Source organism: Lissotriton helveticus, chromosome 5_1, assembly GCF_964261635.1.
Source record: "Lissotriton helveticus chromosome 5_1, aLisHel1.1, whole genome shotgun sequence".
NCBI lineage: Eukaryota > Metazoa > Chordata > Amphibia > Caudata > Salamandridae > Lissotriton > Lissotriton helveticus.
Window position 1 is genome coordinate 349,867,429 of NC_136065.1, and position 25,254 is coordinate 349,892,682.

A 25,254-nucleotide genomic window follows, 5' to 3' on the forward strand; every position below is an offset into this window, starting at 1 on the left:
GGTAAATCTATTTTACCGACACTTAAATACCGAATTTTACCGATTCGGTATTTAAGAGTCGGTAAAATAGATGTACCGAGATGTAGGTAAATCCAGATGTGGATTTACCGATTCTTTAAAAGTCGGTATTTACCGATTCGGTAAATACCGACCTGTAATGCTCCATTCATTCCTATGGGCTTTGAAGCCCATAGGAATGAATGGGGCATTACAGGTCGGTATTTACCGATCGGTAAATACAGATTTTTGGCAAGGGTGCAGGGGGTGTCACTTTGACACCCTCTAGCACCCCCAAAAAAGGTTCGGGGGCCATATGGCAGGCATACCTGCCCTAAGGGCAGGTCTGCCTGTCATATGGCACAGGTGTGCATGCACACATGTGCATGCTCACCTGAATCGGTATTTCACCATCAAATTGAATTTGATGGTAAAATACCGATTTCTTAGGCCTTGTGGGACTCATCAGAGTCCCACCTACATATCGATTTTACAGAATCTGTAATTTTACCGTTCTGTAAATTTACCGACCGGTATATTTACAGATTCTGTAAAATTACAGATCGGTAAATTACAGAACGGTAAAATTACCGATTCTGCCCCCTACATCTCAAATTCCTTTTACCGGTCGGTAACGGCCGAATTCGGCCGTTACCGACCGGTAAAACCCTACCTACATCTGGCCCTAGGTGATTGAAAGAAGTAATACCTAACGGAACAGTACCTCAATACTAACCAACATAGTAAGAGAAATATATAGGCAGTACCATAAGATAATCATAGAGACTAATGTACAATTCTCATACTGCCTAACAGTTCCTGTTTTCACAATCACTGCCATTGTGTGCGCTAAGAACTGCTCAGTAGTACTTGTATCTAACACAGTTTACCAGTGTTTGTCTAACTCTATCAAACCATTACGAGCTCTCCACACTGCCAACCAATGTGCACTTGTCCCAGCTGCACATTTGCCACATTGCCCACCAATGTAAGCTTCTCATATTTCCAGCCTGTGCGAGCTTGTGACACAACCCACCAGTGGGCACTTCTCACATTGACCTCATCATTTGATACTGTCAAGCAGGAAAGCTACAAATAATGCCCACTAGTGCAAAGTTCTTATACTGGCCTCTGCTGCATACTACTCATACTGCTTCTCAGAGTGTGCTTCCTGCTGCACTCAGTGTTTTTGTCAACAACTGCCTTCCTGTGCAAGTTTCTCACACTGTCTACCAGGGCACACTTTTTACACTGCCTAAGAGTGTACCCTTATCTGCCTGTGAATGCAAGACTCACACTGCCTGCCAGTGCCGATTTCACACAGCCTAACAGTGCATGATTCTCACATTGCACACTGCCACTGCCTCAAATGTATGCTTCACATACTGCCTTCTAGTGCTTGCTCCTCTTACTGCCTAGCAGTAAACACTTCTCACACTTCCTAGGAGTGCATGCTGACAGCCAATGGCTGCTTCTCACAATCGAAGTCCAAAATTACTTATAAATCACCTAACCCAAAGGCATGAAAGTGCTTGCATGCTTATTGCCCTACGCATGGGGAAAGGTGAGGTGTCAATCATTATAAAATACTGCCAGCTCCCTGGTAAGACGCAAAATGGATGGACCTTCATTCCACCAATGAGGACCAAAAGACTGAAAATATTTCTCCAAACAATTCTCGAAAACATCACTTGTGAACTCAGATCCCTCCGAGGATTGTATCCAGACCAGTGTTCAATATCATCTGAATAAAGGAGACACATGCATCCAAACTCAAATGTTGACCATGGATTGAACTGGGAATGAGTGGAGTAAATGTGGCATAGGAGAAACATGTTGGAATGCAGTAATATCCAGTATAGCTCTGGGAGCATCATTTTAAATTCTATACATTTTCGTAGGCAAAAGCCATGGCTTTACCCTCTTCTCATTGGAGATTACTGGAACTGTTCACCATGGAGGTGCCCAAAACTCATTCTCAATCCGATGGCACCCAGCCCCGGGCAGGCTAGGTGGCGCCACATGGTGGCTGGAGTCACAGCCTCTGGAGACCAAGCCTCTCAGTTGAAAGCCAGAGCATCATCTACCTATCACTGATGATAACTGTAACTGTTCAGATGGCACTGGTAGGTGCCTGGAGCCATTGCCAGTGGGGACCAGGCGTCACAGACAAAAGCTATGGCTTCAACCGCCTCTCACTATGGATTACTGGAACTGTTCAGCCCAGAGGACCCACAGACTCCTCCCAAGTCTGACATCACCCATTCCGACAGGTTGCCCTTGTCGGTACCTGGAGTACTAGCCTGTAGCAGATAAGTAGGAGTACTAAAAAGGCTCATGGTCTCTTGTGTGATGGTTGAAGTAACCATTCCCCTAGATTCCGTAGGGGTATTTTAACATCTCTACCTTGACAAAAACTGATTATCTATTGCCCAACTGTGCTTAGTAGTTGAGACGCTAGCAAATACACACGTACTTGCTTTTGGACTTTAACTTGTGGTGTCAACTTAGCCAGCAGACATTTTTTCAAAAGTTAACCCCTTCAGCGCTCATGACGAGTTCAGCTCGTCATGAGCTACGGCGCTCCGGTGCTCATGACGAGCTGAGCTCGTCATGACCGCGCCCTTTCCGTGGAACGCTCGCATGCTGGGCTGATTCCCCTGCAGTGCTGAGTGTTCCATTGGAACGGGAGTGGCCATGACGAGCTCAGCTCGTCATGAGCACCAGAGCGCCATAGCTCATGACGAGCTGACCTCGTCATGAGCATGGGGGCGCTGTGTGCGCCCCCTCCCCCGCCCCCCAGCACAGCGGGGGAAACAGCCCCGCATCAAAGGGGTTAAATCAGCTCCAACCCCTCGATTGCCACATTCAAAAAATTAATCAAAAGTTTGCTCCTGAATAGCTACTTGCAAAGATAGACCTGAAACCATCCGAACTAACTTCTATTTCAGTTCTACAGTATTCTTTGAATGCTCAGTAATGCATTTGTACTGCTTTATACCTCCGATTTTCATGGAGTGTTCTTTCTCACGTTACTATTTAACTGACTACTTACACATTGAATTTGCTACCTTTCCTGTTCATATTGCATGCTTTGTGCACAGCGCTCTGATACCCTGACGGGTCATGTTTGTGCTTTGTAAAACCTTTCAAATAAATAAATGAAGTTGTGTGATCCATGCCTTCTTTGAGCATTTAGGGATAACCTTCTCCGAGAATGAAACTTTGACTATTTTTGCTTTTGTGGAGCTAAAGATGACAGCCTTTCTTCTATCAGGACTGAAGATTGTCCTCACAGTGAATGCTTCTCACACTGCCCAACAGTGCATGTCTCTTCATGATACTAATGAGGTTTTCTCACACTACTTGACAGGGAACACTTCTCACAATAACCAAAATGCAAGCCTCTCACTTTGTCCACTTGTGTAAGCTCCTCCCCCTGCTCACCAGTGCACGTTCCACCTTCTGGACACATTTTCATCCTGCTCTTGCTCTCCCCACAAGCTTCAAACATGGCCAGTGCATAATTTGTAACTAAAACTTTGTTGAGTCCATCCAGCACTCTGATTAATACTATTTTCCTCTGTCAATTAATCCACTCGTTGTTGTGCAACATTAACCCAGTGTTTTAGTCTAGAAACACTTTACAAAATGACAAAATTGTGAGACAGCGGGCCATCCCGTTGTCAAACTGGTAATGTTCTGCACACTTTCACTGGGAACCCGCTGTGGTTCTCTTCAGGTAAATCCATAAACAATAATAATCCAATTCACTGGTCTCTAAAACACTGGGTTAATGTTGCACAACAACGAGTGGATTAATTGACAGAGGAAAATAGTATTAATCAGAGTGCTGGATGGACTCAACAAAGTTTTAGTTACATATTACAGTCTACCCTCCATCTAAGCACCGCAAAGATGAATCTAGAAGAAATAGCGCAGATCACATCTAACAAGGCAGAAACCCTAGCATACACCGTAGCGGAAGCGGAAGAAATATACAGTCTGATCAAGGAAACTAGAGCCTTCAGCCCACAGCCAAGTACAGTAAATCAATTATTAAAACAACTGGAATATGCAAGTAAACGAGAAATAAACCAAAGATTGCACGCAACAACTTTAATACACTACCATAGAAATCAACGAATCCCGAGGGGTTTAAGAATAGCCCTTAAACCTATGTTATGCAGGAATAACAAGGCTTTCCTTATAAAATGGTACCAAATTCTGAACAAATGCAGTTTGGATCTTATTTTGCTGATCGTGGAAGAGTTGTCAAGAGAACTGAAAACAATTGAAGTGGAACTGGAGAACATAAAAAGTGAGTTAAATCAATTTGATGACTTATCGGCTACACTTGAAGAAGTCAATAAAAAACTGGAAAGATATGCTAAAGAGATTGAGGACAGGAAGATCAAAAAATACCGGAGAGATACAATAGATTATAAACTTGAAGAGGTGTACAGTTGGGCAGAAGTTTACAATCAAAGGAAGTGGCAACAACCACAGACCAATGTCAGTTCATCACAGGAAAGCGTGGTATCTGATTCGGAAGCAGCACAAAATAGGAGACCCATACCACAGGATAAACGCAGAGATCAACAAAGTAAAGAGTCTTTTTTGGACACCAGCCCAGCAGCAAACAATGCTCCATCAACAAGCATAATAATAACAGAGCCCTCAAAACAAGGAGGGGAAAAGGAAAAAGAGAAAACGCAAGCAAAAGAAACTGTAGTGGAGAGAGAACTGAGACCAAAGAAACCGAAATTGACCTAGTCATCAATATATCGGATAAACAATTGACGGAGGCTCAAACTAAAGTATTAAATAAAGGTTTAACATTTGTTCCAAGATATAAATCTAATGCCCAGGAAACTGAAATATCAATTTACAAATTTATGAGAAATTTGAGATTAAAGAACTTCTTTAATAATCTACCACCGAGTGAAAAACCTGAGACAGATTTGAAAGAATTTAGATCTAAAAGCACTTTTTGTGCACCCACCTCACATAAAACCATTGATGCATATGAACGAATTATAACATCTGAGATTCAAAAAATCAAATATTCCAGTGGAACCACCAGCAATTTTTCCAGAAAAGAATGGCAAGTTCTACAAACTTTGAGAGACGCCAATGACATTACCATAATAAAGGCAGATAAAGGGGGCGCAATAGTGGTGATGAATACCACCTACTACAAAGAGAGTGTACAGGCTCACCTTCAGGATGAAAATATATATCACAAGTTGGATCAAGATCCGACAGAAATTTTTGGAATGACACTAAAAACTATTTTGGATAAAGCTTTAGAGATGAAATGGATCACTTTGAAGACATGGATTTTCTCTATGTCTGATACTTTGTGTAAGACTTTGGTTTAGTGGATGTGCTTAATAATTCAGGATGCTCTCTTCCCTATTCCAACTATTCCACCGGGTTGTGTAAGCGCCAAGATACTCCTTGGAGTGGTAGCAGCGCTCTATAAGTGTCCCTTACATTACATTACATTACATTACATTACATTACATTACATTACATACCAATTTCTGAATCCCAAATATCCCAGGAGACCCCAATTTTACATGCTCCCTAAGATACATAAGGACCCCAAGAGACCTCCTTTTAGACCGATAGTTTCCGCATGTGGATCATTATCGGAACCACTGGGTCAATACCTGGATTGGTTCCTACAGCCTCTAGTTCAGAAATGGAGCACACATTTAAAAGATACCACCGCATTTCTTAACATGTTAGCTACAGTAAATATCCCAAACGATGAAGAAATATGGCTATGTTCCATTGACGTGACAGCTCTGTACACCTCAATCCCACACAGTGAGGGAATTGAAGCGATGGAATGGTGTTTACTGAATAATGAAGTAAGTGGTGGAGAAAAAACATTCATGTTGGAACTATTACAGTTTGCTCTATTACACAGTTACTTTAACTGGGAAGACAATTTTTATGAACAGTGCAGTGGGACCTCCATGGGGTTTGCGGGGGCACCGTCCTACGCAAACACCTTTATGGCAAAATTTGAGCATGACAACATAATTCACAACCAGAACTGGACTACTGGGCTAATGGTCTTCAAGAGATACATTGATGACATCTTCCTCATCTGGAAGGGTAAACAAGAGGAATTGATTAACAACATCCAAAGACTCAATGCAGTACATGATCGCATTAAATTTACCCACCATATGGACCAGAAAGAATTGGCGTTTTTAGATGTAAAAATTCATCTTGAACAGAACAGGATAAGAACTAGTGTGTACACCAAACCAACGGACAGAAATAGTGGTCTACACTATCAAAGCTTTCACCACCACTCTCTAAAGAAACACCTCCCAGTGTCTCAATTTATCCGCCAAAAAAGAATTACCTCAGACTCACAAGATTTACTCTCCACCATCGACAAACAGATCCAAAAGTACTCACAACGAGGGTATCCCAAACCTCTATTGGAAGAATCCAAAAATAAAGTTTTGAACATGAAGAGAGAATCTTTGCTTGTGACAAAAGAAAGAAGTGAAACTAAAATGACAGTATGTGTCCTGAAACATTCGATACAAGCAGTGAAGATAGCCAATATCATGAAGAAACACTGGGCACTTATCACACAGGAACCTGACTTAGAACCACTAGTTGCTGAGCGGATAACGTTTGCATATAGCAGGCCAAAAAATTTGAAAGAACTTTTGAAAAAGAGATTTAAACCGGAAGTAACCAACTACAAAGGCATGCAGAGATGCGAAAATTGCGTCCACTGTAACAACGTGATGGTGGGACAGATTTTCACACACCCTATGACGGGCAAGAAGATGTCTTTGTTATACTCAGGAACCTGTGACACGAAAAACGTAATCTATGGCATCAAATGCCCATGTGGTAAATTATACATAGGCCAAACCGAACGCAAAATTAAAATCAGAATAACAGAACACAAGAGTAATATTCGGTTGAAGAATTTGAAATCTACAGTGAGTGCACACTGGTTGGAAGCAGGACACAATGTTGCGCAATTACGCTTCACCATACTAGAAGTCTTAAAGCATCATCCTGAAAGAGACTTACATAAACAAAGACTGAGATCTGAATACTTTTGGATAAAGAAGATGGGCAGCCTACAACCGAATGGTTTGAATGACAGGATAGAACTATCCTGTTTTTTATAAATAGACTTTGGGAGAGCTGACAATTGTTCCCTGCATAACATGAAGTTTGAGAACTTCCCTACCCAAAATGGCCGACACTATTCATGTGTAAATGTTTATTTGTAATGTTTATTTGTAATGTTGATTTGTAATGTTTATTTGTACTGTTTATTATGGTTTAGTCTATTGCATTTTATTTTAGGAGACCACCAGTAGTATTCACGTTATAATAGAGCGTGTTAATACTATTATGAGCATATGTAATAGTTTTTTCTAAAGCGCGAACTGCATTTAAAAATGCATCGTAATTTTTGCATTTTCACTTTTAGAGACTAACATTACTGGCTTTTCGCTCTATTTCAATCCAGTTAATCACATGCATTAACAAGTGTTTGAATCAGATGAGGGCTGACATCGAGTCCGTGATGGCGGTCACGTGACCGCATGTGTATCCAATCTAAGCGCAGAACGCATCATATAGCTTTACCTTCTATGTGAGAAAGTAGCGGATTGGTCGGCATTTTGAAATCTGAAGACGGGCGCATTTCCTAGTAAGTGAGAACGAACGAAGAGCAGGGCGTTTGTTATGCATTAGAAACTCTGGGATTTTTGTTTGTTTATTTCTTGTTGATTTAGAGCAACTGCATAAGGCAGGACGCATTGTTTGAGAGAGCACAGTTAGAATCTTTTAGAGTTGCGCTAGCAACTCGATTTAATTTTGGCGGTCATTTTTTTGGGAGTAACCCTTTAAGAAACAGGGCGTACAACCGTGAAGCATTCATTAAATGGGTTAGAGTTGAATGCCATATAATTTTTGAACGCGCAGAATTTTTGCATGCACAATAATGTTAGAGCATTTACTAAAGCATCAGTTGTACATACACAGAGATGGCTGTAATGCTGATTGCATTTTTCTTGATTTTTCTGACAGAGACCCCGGAAGAAGGGTCACTATAGACCCGAAATGCATTGGGTAAATGGGAAATGTCAATAAAAAATGTCGTGGATATAACGCAAATAATCAAAAGATGAAATGAAATCAATAAATATGAAAGTCTTGAAACGAGACCAGTGAATTGGATTATTATTGTTTATGGATTTACCTGAAGAGAACCACAGCGGGTTCCCAGTGAAAGTGTGCAGAACATTACCAGTTTGACAACGGGATGGCCCGCTGTCTCACAATTTTGTCAGTGCATAATTTGCACACTGCCCACCAGTGCAGGGAGTCTCACACTACCCGCCCTGGACAATTTTGTGCCTGCCCGAGCTCTCTTATATTGCCCAGCAGTGTGCACTTCCCAGTCTGCTCACCCAATTGCGCTTTGTTGACTTCTACGGCATCCCCTCAGAGCGGAAGACAGAGCTGAAAAATAAAATGGTAATAAAGTTTATTTATTACCGTTTTATTTTTGAGCAACCAACCCATCCTGAACTGAGTGACAGGATGGGGCGGGGCCAGTGCTGCCATGCCAAGAGGCAGCAGCAGGGAGCTGTGCTCTTTAAAATGTGCATGTCTCTTTTGCCGGCCCTCATGGGCTGGCCAGCCAGACATTTGCATTTTAAAGTTCTCTAACCTAGGTTAGAGAAAGCGCAGGCCTCCAGCGCTCTTAGGAGCACTGAGAGAAGCTGCTCTAACCAATCCTGGCACTGCTCTCATGCTGTGAGAGCAGCGCCAGGATTGGTTAATGCAGCTTTCTGGTCCTGCATTGAAGCCTGTCTCAAAGGGAGACAACCAGTGGAGGAGGATGTCGCATCACGCCTCAAGGTAATTGTTTAATTGTATTTTTTTTTTTACTACCCCCGCACATCAACCTAGAATATAGTCACGTACGGGCAGCCTGTATCAGATCAATGATTTACAACTGCAATTGTAGCTGCAAACTATTCATACATTCCACAGCAAATCATTCATTTGATTGGGACAAACCTTTAATGCCCCTCCCCATCTACCCAGTGGCATAGCTAGCCCTTTGGCCGCCCCTGGCAGTCTCTGCGTTTGCCGCCCCGTGGCGGGTACATTGAACAGCAGAGGAGGTACTCACGAGATACCTCAGTTTGACCCGCGGCGGCCGCATTGAAGTGCAAGGGGGGTGCTGCCGACTGCTGACCCGAGACAGCAGGTAAGAGCAGGGGGAGGCCGCCGCCCCAAAACTTGGCCGCCCCCTACCTCCTCTTGGGCTGCACACAAGTTATCCTCTGGGAAGATTTCCTGTTTACTGATGCAAAGCATGTATTTTTGCGACTCACAGACTTTTCGAGCACAAAACAGAATTGTACATCATACCAAAAGTAAATTCAGTCTGGGCGCTCTCCTGAGACTATAACCAGGGTCTAATTCTGGCAAGTTTGTGATGTTTGAGAAAGATGGACACCTGCCTTGCTTTGAGTCTCACCAGACCCAACATCCTTTTTAACGTCAACAGCAAATCAAATCCTTTCTAAATAATGGCTCTGAGCTAATTAAACTCTTACACTGAATTAATATCCGCTGCCTCTTACATGGACGGACCACTATCTGATACCCATACAGTGGACTCCAGCTATGCCACTACATCCCTCGCCCCGCACGATCCTACAAGGGAGAGATTGGTCCAAAATTTCCTCTGATCAATGGGCAAACCTGCTCTCCTTGTCCCCTCCTCCAAATGAGACAGATCCCGCATTGCAATACGAGAACTACTACAACTGGCTGTGTATAGCCCTGGACTCTATTGCACCTATCAAGGCCCTGAGAGAAAAGACAAAATCCAAGGATTCGCCTTGGTATACTCCTCAACTTAAAGAACTAAAAAGAGAGTGCAGGAAACTTGAAAGAAATTGGAGGATCTCCCATAGCAATATAGATAAAACTGCGCATCTTGAAGCCATCAAACAATACAAAGCAGAAATTAGATGCACTAAAACATCATATTTTGAGGAAAAAATTCAAATTGCCTCCAACTCGTCCAGAGAAATCCTTCGGATAGCCAAATTCCTGATGGATACTCCCCTGACCCTGCCTGACCCGAGTAAAGCTCAGGCTCGCTGTGATAGTCAAGCTGAATACTTCCACAGCAAAATACAGAAAATTGCTTCTGGTTTCAAATCACCTAACTTAGGCCAGGATATAGGGATCAACTCACTTAATTCCAGCACTCCTAAATTAGAAGAATTTCCACTGTTGGAGACCAACTCACTTGGGGTCATCATGTCAAAAATAAAATCCGGATCTCCTGTGGACCCTGCTCCCCCCAGTCAGTTAATAACAATTGGTAATACCATCAAACCAGTTATTCTTAACATTCTAAATGCCTCCATTACCACAGGCCGAGTGCCCGCAGCGTGGAAATGCGCCCAAGTTAAGGCTCTATTGAAAAAGCCCACTCTAGATCCTGAGGACATGGCCAATTACCGGCCTATTTCTCTCCTTCCATGGGTCAGTAAACTCTTGGAAAGACATATCAATACGTCTATCACCCAATTTTTAGAAGACTATCATCTTCTCCATGACTCCCAAGCCGGCTTTCGTCCCAAATTGGGAACTGAGGCGGCTCTTTTGACGGTAACTGAGCTGGCCAGGAAACAAATGGATTAAGGCGGCACTACAGCAATCTTGCTGCTCGACCTTAGTGCCGCTTTCGACACTGTCAACACCAGCATTCTTCTCCACCGCCTCTATAAATTGGGAATCTCAGGGAAAGCTATGGACTGGCTCCAGTCTTTTCTGGAGAATCGCTCATTTAAGGTTGTAGAGGGCACTACCCATTCAAAATGTTGGCCCTTGGATCAAGGTGTGCCCCAGGGCTCGGCCTTGAGTCCAACACTTTTTAATATTTATATGCAGCCTTTAGCTGATATAGTGCATTCATTCGGCCTTGACATAGTGACATACGCCGATGATACGCAATTAGTCGTATCTATGAATCAGGCGGACTCATCCTCTTCAAACTTAAGCAACTGTTTAGTAGCGATTGCTCAGTGGATGGCTACCTCGCATTTAAAATTAAATGGCGAGAAAACGGAGCTCCTGATGTTAGGCAACTCAGCTATTCCCTGCCCTCTCATGGACTGGCCCTTGTGTATGGGGCCCCCGCCAAAACCCAAGCCCCATATAAAGAGCCTAGGCATTTGGTTGGACACTAACCTTAACTTTCTGCAGCAAGCGACTACTCTGTCCGCCATGTGCTTTGGGCTCATGCGCATGCTGAGAAAGGTGTTACCACTCCTCCCTTTTGAAGCCCGCAGAATAATGGTGCAAGCAATTATTCTGTCCCGCCTGGACTACGGGAACTCCCTATACTTAGGGGCTCCTACCTCCACAATAAGGAAGCTGCAGGTGACTCAAAATGCTGCAGCTCGCCTTTTATTGGGCCTCAACAAACGGCAATCAGGTACCATGGCCCTGAGGAAGCTGCACTGGCTTCCTATAAAAGCCAGAGTGTTGTTCAAATCCCTGTGTTTCATGCACAAAGCCATGCGAAAGACCGCCCCCACTATGATCTGCTCTTTAGCAGAACCTTACCTCCCTCACAGATCCTTACGTTCAAGCACTGCCTTTCTAGCTACTGTCAATAAGATCAGACGTACCAGATGGGGTGGACGCTCCTTTTCCTGGAATGCTGCTAAGGAATGGAACTCTTTGCCCACCCTCCTTCGCAGTGAACCGAACCTTTTAAAATTTCGAAAGAACTTGAAAACCTATCTGTTCATCTAATTCTCCTCCTTTTTCTGTAGTATGAAGATACCTAGCGCTACGAGGCCTCCGGGTTGTTTGCGCTCTATAAAACTCGGTTAATAATAATAATTAATAATAATAATAATATTAATATGATCATTTTTAGCATCATTGTTACTACTTCAAATATTATAATCCACTATATTTTCATTAATATTTCTGATAATGCAATTGCTATCTACATATCACTTATTCTATGCATATAATTATTCTGTCAATACGCAATTATTATAAATAGAAATCCTACCATTACTCTAAATCATTTGTGATACTTTAAGTATATGATCAGTATTTTGGTTGTTATCATATCAAATGGAGGACAGTGAGTATTCTTACTATATCTCCTATTAATATACTATCAATAATAATAATAATAACAAAACTGTATTGTTAGTATTATTATTATCACTATTGTCATCATTTTTAACAGTAATAAAAATAGCAAAAAGACCACTGCTAATAACGATATTAGTATCATTCTTTTTCTTCTTCCAGTATTATTATTATTATTATTATTATTAATAATAATAACAATACGAATAAGAAGAATAGTAATAGTAATAATAATAATAATAATAATAATAATACAATTGTTTGTTTACAAGTTCTATGCTATTTTTGCCTTTGCCTCCTACTTCTTACTGTTTTTTGCAGTAGTTGCCCTAGCTTGTTTTGTAGTGTTTCACGGAACACTGCTTTAATGGTTTCAGCTCTAGCTGATGTTTGGCGAGGTGCTGCATTTTTCGTGTTTTCTTGTTTTTTTCTGAAAACCGAGCAGAATGCCAGCAGTGTGCCGCTTCCAAGGGGAGTTAATTGCATGCCCTGTGTCAGGCTGCTGACAAAACCAGATTGAGGAAGAAAAAGAAAAAAAATAACAGAGGGAGCTTTTCTGCTCTTCCTCATTAGCGGTGCCACTTGACAACAGGGCTGTGCTTGTCTGTCTTTTATATCTGTGTGTCAGCTAACATCGGTTTCGGAAATAACTGTACAGCCATTTTAGGCATAAATGAGGGCTCTCTCCCTCCATCCCTCTCAGACACTGGCTTTCTCTTTCTCTTTCTCTCTCTCTCTCTCTCTCTCTAGATAGGTATATATATTACGTACTGGCCTTTGCCAGTAGGTAGTTATAGTTAGGACCTAGTTTCCATAGGAAGAGCGTTTTTTGTTTTGCCAATAACTTTGGCGTCACTTGACAAATCTTCACGAAATGTTCGAAACGTATACTTTAGTTGGTTCAGCTGCTGTGTTGAATGTTTCAGGGTGATCGGCAAAGCGGGAGCCAAGAAAAAGGGAGGTCCCAAAATGCATTTTCCCCATGTTAATTTCCGTAGGGATTTTGAACATGATTAGAGCCCGAACTGCTGGACAGAACAAAAAGCTAGCTCTTGGTCCAAAAAGCATGCTTTTTGTGATTTGGTGTAAATCCATAAAGCAGTTTTAGAGCTATTAAATATAGATAGCTGCGGACGGGTATCCTCCTGCAGGAATCCACAGATCCACGCACCAAAGTGAAGACCTCATTGCCTGGCCGCACCTTCACAGAAAAGGTGCCGCCGCCATTTTGTTTTATAGGGAAACCGTTCCCTGAGTTCAGATTTGGGCCGTAATGTTTATGAAGAGGTCAGGGTAGAGACTCCCATACCACATAGAGGGCAGCATAAATTGTTATGTTAAATGTGTCAAAATATTTTTTGACATTTTTGGAAATCCGTGGTTCCAGCCATGGGGTTCAGCGGGGCCCCCGGTTTAAATCCACAGCATTTCAGCGATTGTCAAAAAAAATAATATATATACAATCACACACCCACTCAAACAGGCAGCCAAACACTATGACACTCACTCTGAAACCCAGAGAAACACCCTCACACCCATTCTCACAGCCAAAGAGACACCTTCAGACCCAGTGTGATACCCAGGTGCACCCTCTTACACCCGCTCTCACACCCAGACAGACACTCTCACACCCACTGTCACAACCATTGACACCCTCTCAGACCCATTGTCACATGCAGGGAGACACTTTCACATTAACTCTCACAGACAATCTCACAGCCATAGAGAGTCTCTCATTCTCTTTTACACCCAGGCACACACTCTGATACCCAATCTCACACCCAGGCACACACTCTTACTCCTACTGTCACATTTAGACAGACTCTCTCATACACCCAGATAGACACTCTCACACTCACTCTCTCACCCAGACACTCACACACCTACTTATACACCCAGAGACACCCTTTCACACCCGCTCTCACACTCAGAGACGCACTCTCACATCCACTCTCACAGCCAGGGACACACTGCCACATCCAATCTCACACCCAGAGATACCCTCTTCCCGCTACTCTCACCCCAGGCAGGCACTCTTACACCCCACTCACATACCCATGCAGACACTGGCACAGCCATTCACAAACCCACACAGAGACCCTGACACTGACATTTACTCCTATACAGACACAATCACACCCATTCACAAACCTGTACAGTGACTCTGAGATCAGCACTTAAACTTATACAGACACTGTCACACCCACTCACATATGTTTACAAACTGTGACACTCACTGTGATACCCAGTCAGACACTGTCACACCCATTTACATACATATATAGAGAATCTCAAAGCCACACTTACATCCATACAGACGTTCACACACCCACTCAGACACCCTTACAGACTTTCTCACATCTGTTCATATACCCAGTCAGACACTGTCAAACCTTTCACAAACCTATACAGACACTGTCACGCCCATTCACAAACCGAAACACAGACTCTTACACCCACACTTAAACCTATGGAGATACTCTCACGCTCACTCACATACACATGCAGATACTGTTCCACCCATTCACATACCCTACAGATACTGTTACAGCCATTCACCAACCCATACAGAGATTGTCACACTATGAGCCATATAGACACCTTCCCATCCACTCACATACCCATATAGACCCTTTGACACCCATTCACAAACCCATAAAGACCTGGTCATACCTATTGACCAACCTATACAGAGACTCTGACATCCACTCACATATCAGATCCACCGTAGGAGGCTGGCTTAGTACATGGTGCAGACTTATCTAAGTGTAGCACCTCACACTAATCCAGACAGCCCTTATGGTGATTTTGGTGGTCATAGACCATATAAAGTTCTCTAGGTAGGCCCTCATGAGGAACCACAGGCCGAAGGCACAGAAATCACAAGAGGACCTCAAACAGCTCAACAAAGATACAGGTCCACAGTGCAAAGGGTGTGGTGAGGGCAACGGTATTGGCAAGAGGAGATGCTGGAGGCTGGAGCTTCTTGTAGGACAAAGATCTCTGGAGTACCAAGCCAACAAACTTTGGCAACAGCAAGTCCACATGGTGCACAGGCTATTTTGTTCCCCCCACAGTTCGCTATGCACAATAAAATGAACAAATGATGGACAGAATGCTGGACAAATTAGGCATTCACCCTAAGTTACAGATCTGAGTTAAATCCATTGTTTTTTTGCTTACTATTCCATTCCAGGTTGAGCCCAACCATATGCAAATCAGTCTTGACCCTGCTCTCCATGGGAACATCCAGCCCAAACTGTCAGGCCAGGTCCTCTCTGGACCAGAAACAAGCATCCTGGGACACGTTTCGGGGTATCACCCCTCATCAGCCAGGCTAGCTTGATTCCAGTGGCATAGTGAGCAACGGAGCCACACCTGGGCATGCCTTTACCACTTAAAGTGACATTTAAAAAACAGAACAGATAATAGATGGAATGCTGAACAAATCAAACATCCACCCCCAGTCACAGATCTGGGTTAAATCCATTGTTTTTTTGATCGCTCTGCCACTTTCGTCTACATCTGGTCGGTGACTAGAAGCAAATTCTGCTCATATCGCTAAAATTGTTTTAAATTTTAAGATGGTATTGTCGCTTGTTTTAATAACTTACTGACGGGGAATTCAGCATACTGCACGCACCTTCGGGGGACTTGTGGGCTGGCTGAGGGCTCCGGGGAAGATCGGTGTGGCAGGAAGTGGAGTTAGCATTCCAGCTTCCTCGTGCACACACCCCGACGCACGCTGACACGCAGACTTGGCTATAAACTCTGCCGATGTCGTGCCTGTGTGTCAACACACTTTCGTCTACATCTGGTCGGTGACTAGAAGCAAATATTGCTAATATCGCTAAAATCGTTTTAAATTTTAAGATTGTATTGTCGCTTGTTTTAATAACTTACTGACGGGGAATTCAGCATACTGCACGCGCCTTTGGGGGACTTGTGGGCTGGCTGAGGGCTCCGGGGAAGATCGGTGTGGCAGGAAGTGGAGTTAGCGTTCCAGCTTCCTCGCGCACACGCCCCGACGCACGCTGACAAGCAGACTCGGCTATAAACTCTGCCGATGTCGTGGTCGCGCAGCAGTCGCACGCAGTGGGCGCACCAGAGGCAAGCACGTCTGCGCCCGACCGCGCCAGGACGGGGCTAGAGGCGGGAACCCCTGCATGTTTTCCCTCCGATGTGCGGGTATATAGCAGGGAGCAACTCTACAAATTGAGAGGTGAGAGTAGATTGGACTGCATGCATGCTTTAACACTAGAAGAGGAGAATTCGGTCTGTCCTCAGTGTACCTTTAATTGGAAGACTTCACTAGCTACCCCTCTGAGGGTTTCTGGCAGGGGGGAAGAAAAATCCATCTCCCTGCTTTTACTTAATTGTCGTTCCCTTTTAAAACATGCTAGGGAAATCTACCTACTTCTGGAGGAAAGGAACCCAGATGTGCTCTTTCTCACAGAAACCTGGACTAATAAGGACTCTGATCCGGAGATTGTTCAAGCCCTCCCTTCAAATTATGCCATATTCAGACTAGACCGCGTTGGCAGAAGGGGTGGGGGAATTGGCATTATTTATAAAGATATGTATAAATGCAGAGCCACTTCTGGCCAATTAGCTGATTGTGAAAATTTAGTATTTGGAATAAGTTTTTCTCCTACCTGCACCTTCTCAGGCATGCTAATTTACCGTCCTCCTGGACCAGTAGGCAATTTTTGTAAAGGTCTGCCAAAGGTAGTCACCCACGGGGCTAGCTTTTCCTATAATTTTTCCATCCTGGTCGACTAGAATTTGCATTTCGACGACCCCGATCTGGTTGTAGCGCAGGATCTCTTAGATTATCTGGAAACTTTCCAAATCAAGCAAATAGTGACGGGCCTTACCCATAAGTTGGGACATTTTCTTGACCTTTTGTTTACTAATCTTTCAGATATTATCTTTGGGGAATCCATGGCGGTTCCATGGTCCGAACATTTATTACTATCTTTTAGTTGGACTCCTCAAGAGTCCCCTCTAACCTCTGTTAAAACCAAAAAATGTGGTCGTACATGGTCTAAACTTTCGGTCAATGAGTGGGCGTCCAATCTCAGAAATACAACCCCAGCCTCTCATCGGGATCCTGGGGTAGCAAATGAGAACTTTAACAACTGGTTGGAGGACTCCTTGGACATTGTTCTCCTGAAAAAAGAGGTCTGTCACCGAATAGGCTCTAATAAGAAAGCATGGTATACACACAATCTGAGACAGTTAAAACAGTCTTGTAAGCAAGATGAGAGGAAATGGAGGAAGGACTTCTCAGAACCCAGAAAGAGCAATTATAGGAAAGCTATGAAGTTCTATAAAAATGAAATAAAAGCTGCCCAAACTAGGTATTACCATGAAAAAATTACCTTAGCATCTAATTCCCCTTCTGAATTTTTTTAAATTGTGAAATCGCTCCTCACTCCCTCTGCTCCTATTAATGTTGATGATAATGCCCAAGGTCACTGTGAGGAACTAGCTAGCTTTTTCTTTACTAAAATTCATGCTATTTATGCTAGTTTTCAGCACAGGGCCATGGATAGCACTGTCACATTACCTGTACGACAAGTTATGTTAGAAATTCTTCCCCCCTTACTTTGTCATCACTGCAGGATTCTGTACACCAGTTAAAATCTGGATCAGTTGATCCAGCCCCCCCGGCTACTCTTAACTCAGTATCAGAGATAGTCTGCCCAGTGATATTGGACATAATAAATGCATCTCTCTCAACGGAACAGGTTCCTGGTCCTTGGAAACAAACCAGAGTTAAAGCCTTGCTTAAGAAAAATAACTTAGACCCTGATGATTGGTCTAATTATCGCCCATCTCTCTGCTGCCTGGTTTGAGTAAACTGGCAGAAAGACACGTCAATTCAGTATTGTCAAGTTATCTGGAGGAGAATAATCACCTCCATCCGCCCCAGACCGGCTTTAGGCGATGTCAGGGCACGGAGACAGCTCTCCTTGTGGTTCTTGAAGAGTCAAGGAAGATCTTGGACAACGGAGGCTGCGCTGCAATTATTTTATTAGATCTCAGCGCAGCCTTCGATACTGTGAATCATTATATAATGATTCAAAGACTTAGGGAGGTGGGTGTTAGAGGTACCGCCCTCGAATGGTTAAAGTCCTTTCTTTCTGACAGGTCCTTTGTGGTCTTTGAGGAGCGCGTTCTCTCCGATCAGAGGCCGTTGCAGTGTGGAGTCCCTCAGGGTTCTTCGTTGAGTCCCACCTTATTTAATATCTACATGAGTCCATTGGCTGAGGTGGTACTCCCCTGGGGGATTCACACGGTTACATACGCGGATGACACACAATTAGTGGTGGGTCTCAATCGGCAAGATAATTCAAACTCAGGCCTGGGGGATGCCTTGCGAAGGTCTTGAAGTGGATGGATTCGTCCTTTCTCAAACTTAATGGCACAAAGACTGAGATAATAATTCTTGGTCATGCCGCACCCCACAATCTGGATTCTTTATGGCCTGCCTGCCTTTGTGTGCCACCTGTCCCGAAGACACAAATTAAGAGTCTTGGGGTCTGGCTGGACTGTAAATTGAATCTTAAAGTCCAGGCAGGCAAGGTTGCCGCTAATTGTTATGGCCTGCTCAGGATGATGCAGAAGATTCCTCCCCTTTTGCCATTTGACACCAGGCGCATGGTGGTCCAATCCCTGGTTTTATCACGGTTGGACTACGCAAATGTAGTCTACCTGGGCGCGCCACTGGGAACTATCGGGAAACTGCAGATAGCACAGAATTGTGCGGCCAATCTCCTGATGGGTATCCCTAGGCGTAAGTCAGCTAAACTAGCCCTTAGACGACTGCATTGGCTTCCTGTTGCGGACAGGGTCAGGTTCAAGGCATTGTGCATTGTCCATAAGTGCATCTCGGGTAAAGGGCCAGCCTTGTTGCAGTCCCTGGTGCATTTATATGACATCAAGAGGACTCTGAGATCTAGCAATAAACAACTGCTGTTAGTCCCAAATATTAAACGGTCCCGGACCGGAGGACGGCTGTTCTCCTATAACGCAGCCAGGCTTTGAAATCAGCTTCCTGATTCCATCCGCCTTGAAGTTGACCATCTTAGGTTCAGGAAACAGTTGAAGACCTTTCTTTTTGCTTGATCACTGTTGAAGGATTGTGGTGACAGTATGGGCTGGGATGCCCTATGGGTAGCCATGCGCTATATAAGTGCGTATTCATTCATTCATTCATTCCAGGTGGGACCCAGCTATATGCAAATCAGTCTTGACCCTGCTCTCCATGGAAAAGTCTATCCTAAACTGATAGGCCAGGTCCTCCCTGAACTAGGAACAAGCATCCTGGTATTGGTTTTAGGGGTATCACTCCTCATCAGCCAGGCTAGCTTGAGTCCAGTGGCGCAGTGAGCACAGGACCCAGGTCTGGGAATACTCTTCCCGCTTAGGGTGACAAAAGCAAGAAGAATTGATGAAGAACTGGATGCTGAACAATTCAAACATTCACCCCCAGTCACAGATCTGGGTTTAATCCATCATTGTTTTGCTCACCATTCCACTCCAGTTTGGACCCAGCCATATTCAAATCAGTCTTGACCCTGCTCCCTATTGTAACAGTCAAGCCTGAACTACCAAGCCAGGTCCTCCCTGGACCGGAAACAAGCATCCTGGGATCGGTTTCACATTCTCACCCCTCATAAGCCAGGCCAGCTGAACAGGGCCGGCTCTAGTGCCGTGCGATCGGTGCCACCGCACCGGGCGCTGACTTGGGGTGGGGGCGTCATTTTTAAAGTAATATTATAATTTTAAAAGCACCAACCTGCTGGCGCGTTCCTGGCCTCCAGCAATTTTTGTAGGTATCAATTAAAAGGTCAACATAACTCCGGTGATGTATTGTGTTCCTGGAAAGAGACCGGAGGTTTATCTAGCGGAAGTTTTGACTCATCCTAATGTAGTGCATAGGGTTAAAATGCCTGCTTCTAGCAATGTGTACCATGTAGATAGCAATGTGCATGTAATGTAAAAAGGTCCGTGGGTTACTCCTGCTGTAAGAGAGCTCCTTTTGTTACTTGTCATTTATAAGTCAAAATTATAATATAGATCAATGAGCTATTAACTGTCATCAAAGAGCTGTGCGTAAACTGCAAGGTATATGTTAGAGCTATATGTTTTTACCCAGTCTTTCGTTATCCTAATCTTGCCAAAAGGGTTCATTTGAATGGAAAACAATTCTTGTTATTAAAGAGAACCCCTAACAATGGTGTTAGATTTTAAATTCTGAATGTGTGCTTTTCCAGAATAAGGACTGTTAAACTATATTACCTGCCAGTATTGATGACATGGTACTCTTAAACTACACCTTATAGTCCTGCCTGATGTAACATTTCCTATACACTGATTTACACACATATGATTATTTTTGTTCAATGTGTGTGTGATGTAAAGTGCTCTGACACTTACACTGGTATAAGTGGTGCTATAAAACTAAATGAATCAGAGAGAAAGTGGTTCTGGAGACTTGAGCGGCACTGTTAGGCGGTGGTGAGGGAATCTGTGGCAGAGGTGGTCATTGGGGGGGTCGCCAACAGACATTGTCGCACAGGGTGCCACCAGCGCTAAAGCCGACCCTGAACTTGAAACCGTGATTGTAAAGAGTGCCTTTTAGAAGCAGGCAACAATGTTTCTAATCCCTAACCCACCATTATTAAATACATTGGCATTCATGGATTATTGTTCCACTTTGCAATTTGATTTTCCCATTGCTCTTGTATTTTCAATCATGGATTATTTTGAAGGACCTCTGATGCCACCAAACTGCTAAACTAATGGGCAGATGTTCCCAACCCCACTGCAGGATTCAAACTCTAGACAATATTGTTTAGCGGCACAAAAGTAAGGGTGAGTCCAAGGACCAGTGGTTAATGGGCCACTCTTGTGTCTATTTTTTTTCTTTATGTAAATGCTCATTAATATTATCCAGTTAATATTTTGCAACAATGATCTTGAACATTGGAATGGGTGTGGAGAGAAAACAGATGCATATCACCGTTTGTGCAACAAAACAATAAGGCTACCCTTTAGTCCACGACGCGGCATATTATCAAGAACAGCGTTAAAATTATCGCTGCTGTAGCGGCAGGAAACTGCCACTGAAGCAGTGATAATGGGCTTGATAATATGCCCTTGAGAATTCCCATAGAAGCCCATGTTCACACCAGAACATGGGCTTCTACGGGAATTCACAAGGGCATATTATCAAGCCCATTATCTCCGCTTTAGCGTCAGTTTCCTCCAATAAAGCGGCAATCATTTTAACGCCGTTTCTTGATAATATGCCCCGAAGTGTCTTGTCCAATAATAGGGACGTTGACTCCGCTTTCAAGTTGTTTTGAGAATAGAGCTTGTCAACAGCTATCCAGATTCAGTTAGTAGGAAAATAATTTTAAATTAAATTTAACAAAAAACTTCAAATCCTTTTTCATTACTCAAGTAGCACCTGCAAGGCAAGATGGGCCAGTTTGTAGGGAAATTCTATGCAAGTATATGGATGTTAAACAATCGCTAACCTCCACCAACTAGAGGTAGGATCGTAATTTGAATTTAAACACGACTTTGCTTGTGCAATATAACATTCCTAGTATGAAGCAGTGTTGACAGTCCCTCCCTGTAGAGAATCCTCCAAATGTTGTATTTACTGGGGATCCCGCTAATCGCAAACACGGGACAGAAAGCAATAACTTTACCCTGGCGCCCCATCACAAAATGTATGCTCTACTGTTGCAGGCACACACTGGGTACTGTGGGCCCACACTGGGCATGTGACATGCCATACTTATCACAAACAGGGCTGCTATTGAAGTGAGCAGCAGTAAACAACAACTCTTTGGCCTGGATATCCTCAAGATGATCAACATTTTCTTTGGAGATTGTGGGCCTCATTTATGAGCCCCTACCGGCACTATTGCACTGCCAGAACGTCACTTGTTTGACAGTTCTGTGGCACAATGTGCCACTGGCATATTTATAAGGCCACATAAAGCCATGTTATGTGGCTTTTCATGGCCTTATAAATATGTGCCCCTTTCACGCAGAAAACTGTGTTAAAGGGGCGACCCACGGGTGTTGCTGGGGGCGTTCCCAGCAACATCCATGACTTTTTCACACTGTCACAGATTTACGAAAAATTGTAAGTCTGAGGCAGCGCCAAAAACCTCACCAGGGGAAGGCTCATGGGAGGCACAACAAGGAGAAATATCTTTATTTCTCCTGGTTTTTCCTCTTTCTAAGTGTGCTGCATCCTGCAGCACACATAGAAAGAGGAAAACGCCTCTTGTGGTTGTTTTTGTGCAGGAAGGTTTCCCTTCCTGTACAAAAAGAATCATCCCTGCAACGCAGGCAGCCTTGCACCATGATGCAAAGGTTCCTGCGTTGGCGCACAGCAGCCCATTGTGCACCAGCCTGCTGTTCTGCCCTTCTGTGCTGCCCTATGGCAAAAAAAACATAACTTAGGTCCTGTGTAATTTGACTGCTACATCCATTTGCATTGAATCTTTCATCAACGTTGTAGTTCCCTATTTCATCCAGCTTACCATCAACAAGCTTCCTGGCTACTGACTACATGTGGAGTATCATAAGTGTTTGATATGTAGGATTTTTCCTTGCCCGTTGACTACTTAGAATCAAATGTCATGTTGGATGAGACCTCTGCTGCTACATTGCAGCCATAGTTGCTTTTTGTGATATTTGCTTCCTCCACACTCATATCGTACAACACTTCAAATTCATTTGTCCAGCATCTTGCAATATTTGCTAAATGCATGCTCTTCCTTACTGAAGTATTTGCTATCACATTTAAATTATTCAGCATTGATTCCACCTTTCTATCCAACTGGTTCATAGGTTACATGTCTTCTGAAATAAATGTGGTCCATCACGGCGTTTGTCTGAATGGACATATACATGCAAGAAAATCAGAAGACCTACTTGAGCTCCGTCAATGGGATACTTTTATCCATAAAACAAGACATCTTAATAATTTCTGGAACTTTGCATTCCCTTTCCAGGACTTCTAACCTGATTTATAAATGGGAGGAACCGTCTTTGAGGTGTGTTCTGGTCCAATGAATTATTCACCGTTCTGTATCACCTGTAACGCCTAATATGTTCGCCGATAGTCACCATCATCCCTCTTTTACCCATCCGCTATCCTTCTCAATCCAAATAACTGACTAATATCCATCACTCAAATTACTTTCATATTTCACTATACTAATTCAACACTAATCCTTAATGGGTTCCGGAGTAGCGTGCTACTCACCAAACAAAGTGCCTCAACACCCCATCAGGGGCAATAGGCGCTATATAAATGCAAACTTTTTTCCCTCTTTTGCTCCTTTGCTATCCTTATGAATACAAATAACTGACTAACCAATCCAACACTCAAATTACTTGCATATGTCACTATACTAATTCAACACTAATCCTTTATGGGTTCCGAAGTAGCATGCTACTTGCCAAAATAGCGCTTCGCCGCCTCGTCAGGGGTAGTAAGCGCGATATAAATGCAATTACAATACAATACAATCGTTTTCATCTGTTTTATAAACATTTACAGCCTTTTGATAATAATGAACCTGAAGTAGATATGTTTTTCCACTCACAATTCTTCTTTTGCCATAGCTTTAACAACACTACTCTGAGGTTCACATGTCAACTTCGGAACATCCACTGTATTTTTATTTTCCTTTCTGGCTGCCTCTCCAGGGATGCCATTCTCAATTTCCTCGGATTTCCAGCATTATTATGATCTAGAGGTTGACCAATAATGCCTCTGCTGTCTCTTTTGCTCTGCCTTCAATTTCCTCATTAATTTATTTCATTACCATTATGACACTGCACGGTCCAGAAACAAGGTAAAGCAGACATGTAACAGACTTCCTTTAGTCATGCTTCCTCCACCATCTCATGCTCCAGTTTGCAATGATGTGGGTTGCATGTGCCTACACGTAGCATTGCAACATATCCTCATGGATCATCAGGAGGGACCGCGTCAACCAGACCGGAGGAGGCATCGCCATCATCCACAGGAACACCATCCGCATCACGACCGACGCCAACGACTCCTTCGCCGCAGCTGAGCACCTCCACTTCCAGATTCACACCGACCCAAAGACGACCCTCAGAGGCACCCTCGTCTACAGACCCCCGGGACCACGCACACAATTCAGCGAAGACATCACAGACTTCATCAGCCCACACGCCCTCCTCTCCGCTGACTACATCTTCCTAGGGGACCTCAACTTCCACCTGGAGAACAAAAAGGACCGCAACACCACCGACCTGCTGGACAACCTCGCCAACCTCGGACTCAAGCAACTGGTCAACACCCCCACCCACTACGCCGGCCACACGCTTGATCCCGTCTTCTCATCCAGCAAGCACATCACCTTCAGCCACTCCACCGGACTCCACTGGACCGACCACAGCTGCGTCCACTTCAGCTTCAGAAGAACCACGACCCACCACCACCCGCTTCAGATTCCCCACAGAAGCTGGAGTAAGATCACCACCGAGCAGCTCACCACCTCTCTCAGCCAGAACCCACCCGCCAGCGCAACGGACCCCAACGAAGCAGCCCAGAACTTCACGCAGTGGCTGACCGCCTGCGCCGACGACCTCGCACCACTGAAGAACCCTCCCAGCAGACCCAGAAGCAAGAAGGCATCCTGGTTCACCGACGAACTCAAGGACTCCAAGAAGACCTGCCGCTCGCTCGAGAAAGCCTGGCTCCTCGACCGGACCACCGACAACATGACCGCCCTCAAACACGCTACCCGTAAGCACCACCAGCTCATCCGCACCACCAAGAGGAAATCCCTGAAGGAACGACTGGACAACAATACCCACGACAGCAAGGAACTCTTCAGCATCGTCAAGGAGTTCTCCAACCCCAGCACTGGCACCAACGACATCACTCCATCACAAGACCTCTGCGACTCCCTCATCTCGTTCTTCCACCGCAAGATCGCCAACATCCACAACAGCTTCGGCGCACCACCC

General features: G+C 44.0%; 1 protein-coding gene across 2 annotated transcripts in view; it reads left to right on the forward strand.

The window, feature by feature from the left end:
- The window catches only part of LOC144754541 (glutamate receptor U1-like), a 241,266-nt gene that overhangs the window by 43,090 nt on the left and 172,922 nt on the right, over window positions 1-25,254 (forward strand). The window lies entirely within an intron of this gene.